The sequence below is a fragment of the Leucoraja erinacea genome, chromosome 32, assembly GCF_028641065.1.
Source record: "Leucoraja erinacea ecotype New England chromosome 32, Leri_hhj_1, whole genome shotgun sequence".
NCBI classification, from domain to species: Eukaryota; Metazoa; Chordata; class Chondrichthyes; order Rajiformes; family Rajidae; genus Leucoraja; species Leucoraja erinaceus.
Window position 1 is genome coordinate 13,115,771 of NC_073408.1, and position 8,267 is coordinate 13,124,037.

The following is an 8,267-nucleotide window of genomic DNA, read 5'->3' on the forward strand; positions in this document are numbered from 1 at the left end:
TAATTATTTCAGCATAAACTGACACATTTGAAGAAATATTCATGTAGACTTTATCAAAACAATGCCCTGCTGTTAAACAATCTCCATTGTTAGTTGATCTCCTTAAACCAAGCAGAAACCCTCTTTTGTCAATTGTTTACAATCTCCTTCTGTGTACAGAGTACCTGTGTGTTGGATTCCAGAGAGTCTTTATCTTCCTCGGGATATTCCACTGAAAGAAAATCAAATGTTTGAGATTAATGATAGGTGTTAGCATTTTACTTCAAATTGCATCGGCAAATTCTCTCAGCAGAGCACCACCAATTAAAATATATGTGGCACATGAATATTTCTTTGTTTAGATTAGAGATACAGTGCGGAAACAGGCCCTTCACCAGACCCAATCTACGCTGACCAGCGATCCCTGTACACTAACACTATCCTATGCACTCTGGGGACAATTAACCATTTTACCAAAACCAATTAACCCTACAAACCTACAATCTTCGCAGGAAGAATAAAGAACTTGATTAGTACGGATGACAGGGGTTATGGGGAGAAGGCAGGAGAATTTGGTTAGGAGGGCGAGATAGATCAGCCATGATTGAATGGCAATGTAGACTTGATGGGCCAAATGGCCGAATTCTGCTCCTATCACTTATGACGTTAAGACATACAAACTCCGTACAGACAGCACCTGTAGTCAGGATTGAACCAGAGTCTCTTGCACTGTAAGGCAGTAACTCTACCGTTGGTTGGTATTTTAAGAATTGACTACATGACCTCTAGCTCTCTTCTTTATGTATTGCAACAGTAATTTGGATTGAACATTTTGAAGCTTGTCTACTTCAGGGGGGAAGTTGCAGCCTGTGTGGTAGTAAGCACATGGTAGAGAAACCCCAGATTAATTGGGTTATACAGCAATGGAACAGGCACTTTGTCCCACGAGTCTAAGTGAATTAGGATGTCTATCTAAATTTGTCCCATTTGTCTGGTTTGGCCCATATCCCTCTAAGGCTTTCTTATCCATGTAGCTGTTGATATTCTTTCAAACAAATTGTAATTTACCTGCCTCTATCATTCTTCTCTGGCAGCCCATTCAAGAGACCCACCACTCTCTCTGAAAATCATGTCCATCACATCCCCTTTAAATCTTTCCCTTCTCGCCTTAAGCATATGCCCTTTATTTTAGGCCTTTCTACCAGGTAAAAAGACGTGAATATCTATTCTATGTATGTTTTATACAATTATAATTATGTAAGCCTCAATACTATCACCCCTAGGCTGTATTTTTGTTGGCCACGTTGAAATCCTTGTTCCAAAGTACCCTGCCACCATTCCTCAACTCTTTCTTTGCTACATCAATAGCTACATGGATAGGAAAGCCTTAGAGGGATATGGGCCAAACCAGACAAACGGGATTAATTTAGATAGACATCCGAAAAGGTTGGGGCTACCTCCTGCATCTGGGCAGAGTTAGTTAGTTAGTTGTCATGTGTACAGAGGTACAGTGAAAAGCTTTTGTTATGTGCTAACCAGTCAGCAGAACGACAATAGATGATTACAATTGATAAAGTCAGTAAAGTCAGTAGCGCAAGATAAAGCCAGTAAAGTCCGATCAAAGGTAGTCTGAAGGTCTCCAATGAAATAGATAGTAGTTCAGGACTGCTCTCTAGTTGTGGTGGGATGGTTAGTTTGCCCGAACGTGTGGAATTCACCTCCTGCCCTCAAATTCACGTCTCTCCCTTTTCTTGGTCTCTCAATCTCCAGAATCACCTTTTACAAACCCACTGAGTCCCACAGCTGCCTTAACTACACCCGCTCTCACCATCTCTTGCAAGGATGCCATCTCTTTCTCACAGTTTCTGTCTCTGCTGTAACGGCACTCAAGATGAGGTTTACCACCCCAGGACATTGGAGAGCGGAGATGCCCTCTTTCTTCAAGATAAGTGATCTTCCCCAACCCCTCTGTAGTAGTGAACGAAGCTCACAGTTCTGCTCTTGCCATCTTGCCATATCTCCCGCGAGACAGAGCAGAGACGGACTTCTCCTGGTCCTTACATTTCACCCCACCAACCTCTGCATCCAATATATTCTCTGACATTTGCAACAGCGTCAATCTAACCCAACAAAACGTTACATCTTCCTGCCCTTACCCCATGCTGTTTTCTGCAGAGAACACCCTGAAGACCTGCTTCATCATCCCCCCCAGCCCACTACTACCCCCCCCCCCTCCCCCTCCCCACATTACTGGAAGTGCAACATTTGTCCCTACATTTCTTCCCTCACCTCCACTCAGACCTTCCAGGAGAGATAGAGGTTTACATGTACCTCCTCCAATCTCATCAATTACATTCAGTGCTCTCAGTGTGACCTCCTCCATATCAGTTTGGGGAGCTTGCAACCTGACAAGCTGAACATTAATTCCCCAAATTCACGTAACTACCACGCACCCAATCTCCTGCTCGTTTACTCAGCTTCTCTCCCCCTCCACTCTCATTCCCCACTCCACTTTCCACTTCCCCTGCCCCTGTCACCCAATTCCTTTTCTTCCTCCATCTGCTCATCCCTCCATAATTCCCCCCCCCCCCCCCCCCCCCCCCCCCCCCCCCCCCCCCTCTCCTTCCCCACATACCATCTGTCTACTTCCCTTCACAGATGCTGCCTGGCCAGCCGAGTCCATCCAGCAGTTTGTTTTTCACTCAAGATTCCAACATTTGCAGTCTCTTGTGTTTCCACCACTCAGCTTCCTTTGCTTCAGAGAAAAAAGACTTTTGTTAATTAAGTTTTTTTTTCAACCAGCTGTTCTCCAGTGAGTTAATGAGGAAAAGATACTGAAACCTGGTTTGCCAATTGTTTACAATCTTTCTTATCGAATAAAAAAAAAATCACCTTTTGAAATCTCCTCAGTATAGCTATTTAATTAACATCAATGAAGACAAGGAATTAACTTCTCAAGATATCTTTCTAGAACTGGTGGCACAGAAATTCAATGGATACTTTCTGTTCACAAAATCTCAGAACCAATTATTTATTGTAAATGTAAAATGCATGCATAAAATCTCACATTATTTCACAGTTGATGAGATACTGATTTACAAATCACTGCACTAAATTGAAAAATGAAACATCTAATGAAATCGTGCAAAACTTTTCAACATAAGTTACTTTAAAAAGACCACACACATAGGTTGACATTAAAAGATATACTTTACGTTCCACCGCTGCCTTCATTCTGTACTTTCATGGGTATGGTGGCCAAGTATATTACAATTGTAGTGGCATTCCAGTAAAAGAACACCCTTTCTGGGCTAATTAATAATCTGGTTTCTGCTTCATAGAAATCGAAAATATGGTTCTCATGAGTTACCTGCTTCCGAAGTCACAACAGCCATCCTCGTTTTCTGGACAGAGAGTCCACTATAGATTTCTGTGGACCTCAGGACTTCTTGAAACACATTATGCGGTTTAAATATTGTGTATTTCTTAAGTCTGGAAATGAGAAAGCAGTGACAAAAGTGAAAAAGACAAACAAACCACGAAGATTTAATTTGTAATCATAAGTTCATTCGATCACAATAGTTTTGACCACAGTTGTGATGTTGGGAACTAAAATTACATATTTGGTAAAGCAAAAATAATGACAATTACTAAGTGCCTCTCGCCATGTAAAACATCGAGAGGTGCATAACAGCAGGGTTTTTTGGAAAGACGTTTAACTTGGCAACAAGAGGCTTTGAGGCATGTCATAAAAGGAAGAGAAGTGGATAGGTTTGATCAATGCTTAGAGTTTACAGTTAAGATAAATATCTAGTTTTCAGGTCAATAGGTAAAGTTTTATGTTTATGTTTAAGGTAAAACATGTACCCTAAATGGGGGACTCTAAAGTCCCTAATGAAGAATTCTATTTGAAATAATTCCATGTCTTTAATAAACTTCAAATAATTTCAGCAAAATCTATTTAATTTATATTTAGAAAAGATTAGGTAATTTTCCCATTAAATATACACTCAGTCATGAGCTTAGAAAGTTGGTATTCTGCAAGTAAATCTGCTGATAAAATTCCCCCATACAATTTTAATATTTTTAAACCTGATAAAGATATTGATTCATTGTGCCTTCAAAGTGTCCATTCAGTGGATATAAATAATATCAAACAACATAGCTTCCTTTTTTTGTCTTTAGATGGAAATAACATAATTTATGGCTCAGCAGATGCTCACAATCCTGTTCCAACTGGTGGAAGAGGAGATGTACTGCATTTGTTCAAATGCACCCGATGATTGCCATTCCCGGACTTAACACTGCAACTTAGTGCCTTACAGAATGCAAGATTGTGAAACATACCACACGTTCAGGTTCCATGGTTATAGATTATACAGGAATGAAGGATGAAAGTTAGGCAGGAAATGGAAATGTGGCAAGAGTTTCACCTGCCTGAGGTCTAAAATTAGATTCAGGACAAGTTAACTGGCAGGTGTCGGGTTTGGTGATTTAATCCAGAAAGATGGGAGACATTTCTTTAATGGGGTGTTGTAAATCTTTGGAGTAAATCTACCTCAAGGGTTGTGGATTCTAAACCTTCCTGTCTATACCAGGGGGCAAGTAGGCAGGTAATTGGATAAGACCATAAAACACACCAAATTAGCCCATTTGGCCCATCGAGTTTGCTTCATCATTCATCCATGGCTAATCTATTTATTCTTCTCAGCCCCATTATCTTGCCTTCTCCCTGCAACCTTAGATGCCCTCGTTAATCAAGAACCTATCAATCTCCATTTTAAAAATACCCAATGACGGCCTGTGGCAATGAATTCCACAGATTCACGACCGTCTTCCTCAAGAAATTCCTCCTCATCTCCATTCTAAAGGTACATCTCGGTTCTAGGCTCTCCACACTACTGGAAACATCATGTCCACGTACACTCTTTCTAGGCCTTTCATTTTTCAGCAGGTTTCAATGAGATCCCCTCGCATCTTTCTAAAGTCCCGCGAGAACAGGACCAGCCATTGAACCCTCCTCTTATATTAACCAAATCACCCTCGGGAAAATGGACAAGACCAGCCAAGATCTTATGGGAAGATTGAACATGTTTGAAGATCAGTATGATCCACTCCAGCTTTTGATTTTTCTGAATAATTCTTGAATATTATAGTCATATTGCTAAGTTTTTACTGGGAGAGTGGCCTTTAAAACAATGAGATATTTGTATTTGAATCTGCCTGGAAACTTAAAAACAAAATTGTCAGAAGACACGTACCTTTCATTTAGAATTTCTTCCATAAACTTTGATTCAGGTGCAACTTTGATACGAATAAGATCATCAAAGATTGAATGAGCGAAAGGAAGTTGGTTAATTGTTTTCCGGATTTCAGAATCCTGAAAAGTGGAAACAGCACCACAGTTCACAAACTGTCTGCACAGTTTACACCCAAATAGTGCCCTCTATTCACACCCAAATAATGTCCACAGTCCACACCCAAATGATTCCCACAGTCCACACCTCAGCAATTCAGAACAGTTGTTCATAATTCACAGCCATACAGTGACCTAGAAATTCAATTGCAAAGTGCTGATTTTTTTCAACATTACATGATAAAAAATGAGTTTCTCCCGGGGATGTATCATAGTTTTGACATTTATGGACTATTTAGCATCACTGGAAAATTGACTATGCACTTTCTGGTGCAACTTTCGTGAGTATCAGATATGATTTTCACCTTACTCTCATAGCAAAGGATGCCATGAATCTGCTTTGGAGAGTTGCTGTGGAAATTGGCTCTTTTTGTGCACATTGCTGTGCTTGCCTGGGAGAAATGTATTTTAAACAAAATCTGAAAATCCTCAAAATATTCAGCAGATTATAACTTCTCAGGAGAAAGAAAAACAGATTCAGTGATTTTAGTCAACAACCATTCATCAGAGGTTTTCCATTGAAACAACAATATCTACTGTGTGTTTACCTAGGCAAGACCCTGCTGAGCTAAGTCCTATTACTGCTATACCAACTTGTACTATTTGATCTTATATGATTGTGCACGCCAGGATGATAGCATTCGCCGAAACAGGGCGGACCACGTGAAGGTTGCAATCTCCCACCCCAATCAGGGTGGATGACAACGAACAACGAGACAATGTAGTATAATGCAGAAATTGTTTTAAACCTGCGGAGCACCTAAGCATAATTAACATCAGGCTTTAATATGCAAGCAATTACAGCAATATAAACTATTTGTATGTGATGCTGACAAACAGAATATTTAGATGACAGAAATGGCATAACAATTGACATGTAGCAAACCCATGTTACAAAATGTAGGGTGGAATCACTGAATCTCCTCAAAGATAATCATTTGGAACATTTTATCGGATTCTAAATAAGTATTGGAATATTTGCATAAAATACAAAGACCGTGGAAAAGAGCAACTATGGTTATTTGTACTTGGTTACATTGGACAAACAGACACAAACACTCATTCATTTGGGCATTTAAAAGAGCCATGTGCTTTAAATAGTAGCTCAAAGAATGGATGAAGATACAGTATTACACAGGTCTTAAAAGGTGTATATAGAAATATATTAAAGAATCTGGAATTTATCTGACTATATGATTCATGAGAAAGTGGTAGATGTATTTCAAGAACAAAAGTTATTTTTTTATTGCAGAGGAACATAATATATACATATTAAATCACAATCCATGGTTTTAATTGAAGACTTGAAAATTGAGAGGACTGCAAATTGGAGATGAGAAACAGGATATATATATATATATTGGTCTGTAAAAATAATTCAATCAACGAAGTTAAAGAGCAGCAACTTGAACACTCTTAAAGTATCAATTACTGCATATTTCATTTCTGGTTCTTAGCTGCTCAATCGAAGTGGAGGCCAATAAAAAAAATACTACGTCAGTGCTGTCACCAAAATGTGAAGTGTGGAAAGCAAGCAACATGAACTGCTGTAACATTGGCCAAACATATTGATCTATTATAGAAGATAGACACAAAATGCTGGAATAACTCAGCTGGACAGGCAGCATCTCTGGAGAGAAGGAATGGGTGACGTTATGGGTCGAGACCCTTCTTCATTTTGTGTGCATCTTTGGTGTAAACCAATACCTGCAGATCCTTCCTACACATTGATGGATGAGGGTGTTCTTTACTGGAGCTGGGGGAAGATGGCACTTAGCAAATCTTAAAAGATCTTAATAATTGAAGAAAATTGATTTTAACTACGATACTGACTAGTATCTGCCAAACAAACTAATAAGTAGTTCAAAAGACACAAAGTGCTGGAGTAATTCAGCGGGACAGACAGCATCCCTGGAGAAAGTGGATAGGTGACAATCTGTGTCTTCAGACTTGCGTGGAATAAATAGTTCAGTATTGGTTTTAAGTTATTTCAGTGATTTAGAATCAGATTACTCATTCTTGATAGAAATACTATTTTTTTTGATGAATACATCTTCAGATTAATAAAACTACACTAAGTTTTAGCTCCTGAATATATACGTAGATGAACATGTTTTAATGCAAGAGGATTAATAATGCAAATATGTTGCCATTTTGTTCTGGACTTTGCTTTTGAGATTACACAAACCAATGTCACCATGGTGGAAATGTGCACCATGTATTTATTTCAGAAAAACAAAGCAATTTATTCTCAGGTTTGCTAATTGTGCCCATTATGGAAATTTTATTCAAGGAAATTAAAATATTTAATCGCTTCCACGAGGGTACAGAATATTAATAAGTTATTGTTTCATATGTTTGATTAAAGGAGTCATATCATAGGCTAAACATTGAGACTATTACCAATATTCCAGTGTTTTGGTCCTCATCTGCCACAGGAAAAGTGGTGTCACAGACCATGAAGAACAGGGTGGTTGCCAGAGTGGAAACTGCATGATCAAACTCCTCAGTGAAGACAGGGTGATCATCGTGTATTTGGATCCCTGGCAGGAGAGGTAGATTTTAAGGTACATGTAAAATTACACAAAAAGATACAACTGCCAGTTTAAAACTAATAGAATGATTTGGTCTATCAAATAATTCCTAAAGTGGAGCACGTAACATATCCTTTGATCTACTATGTTACACTCTTGTACTTAGTATGTTTGTGCTAATGAATAGCAGGATTTATCACTGAACTGTATGCAAAAAACGAATTTCATTGTAGTTACGTACACGTGACAATGAAGTTCCATTGAAACACAAGGTGCTGGAGAATTCTGACAAACAAAGTAGTTAACTTACCAGTTTTAAAATGTGCCATTATGTGCAG